General features: G+C 39.7%; 1 non-coding gene across 1 annotated transcript; it reads left to right on the top strand.

Moving 5' to 3' along the window:
* Window positions 1-328: 328 nt before the first annotated feature.
* LOC145077598 (small nucleolar RNA R71) lies at window positions 329-435 on the top strand. The gene has a single exon (XR_013693339.1). It is a non-coding gene; the product is annotated as a small nucleolar RNA R71 (small nucleolar RNA).
* The last annotated feature ends 470 nt before the right edge of the window (window positions 436-905 follow it).

The raw sequence follows: 905 nt of genomic DNA, 5'->3' as shown, positions 1-905 counted from the left end.
GTGGTAATCTTTGGTTAAATGAGGATCATTGCATCTTTCACAACCAACTCGAATAGCATGTATGGATTGGTCCATCTTTGTCATCCTTCGGTCTATAGTATTTAGCATAGCTAGAACAGAAGCCATATCTTCAGAAGGGCCACCCCCAATTCCTTTCACTCCATCATGTCTAGGATTGTGATATTCATGTGAATGCTTAGAAGTCTCTTCAATTAATTCCTTGATTTCTGCTTGATTTTTCTTGGTTAGCGGTCCTTGAGAATCAAGGAGTTGCCTTGTCATGACGTTAACCCCATCATAAAAGATTGATACTTCTTGTTGCTCATTCAAATCATTTTGGGGACAATTTCTTGGCAATCTGTTGTAGCGTTCCCATGCTTCGTAAAGTGACTCACCCGGTTGTTGCTTGAAATTTGCTATGGCTTTCTTGATTTTAGGACCTTTTGAAGGTTGGCAAAACTGTTCTAAAAATTACTCATGCATTTGCGCTCAAGTAGTAATTACATCAGGTGGATGTGCTTTCAACCAATCCTTTGTAGCTCTCTTGAAAGTGACAGGTAGCATTCTAAGTAAAACTATAGTGCGTGGAACATTTAGAATGTTAAAGTAATTAGCAATGTCATTGACTTCAACAATGTGTTTGTAAGCATCCTCATGATCTTTCCTGGAAAATGGAAATTCCTTAAGCGCGGACAAAATGTGTCCCTTCAGCTTGAATGTTGCTGTAGCTGGAATTGCAGGCTGCACTAGACTGGGACTGGTGTCCTCTCGAATTCTCTTCTTTTATGCATCCATCGACATATCAAAAATGTATGCCATCTTGTTTTTCGGCTCGTCTTCGGGTTCACTTCTTTCTAATTCGAATTCAGGTTTGGTCTCGTAATCGGAATCTTGCGGATTAAGAT

This window comes from Lactuca serriola, chromosome 9 (assembly GCF_051521515.1).
Source record: "Lactuca serriola cultivar US96UC23 chromosome 9, Lser_US96UC23_V15, whole genome shotgun sequence".
NCBI lineage: Eukaryota > Viridiplantae > Streptophyta > Magnoliopsida > Asterales > Asteraceae > Lactuca > Lactuca serriola.
Note: the sequence above shows the minus strand (reverse complement) of the source record. Positions and strands in the feature narration are given on the sequence as shown.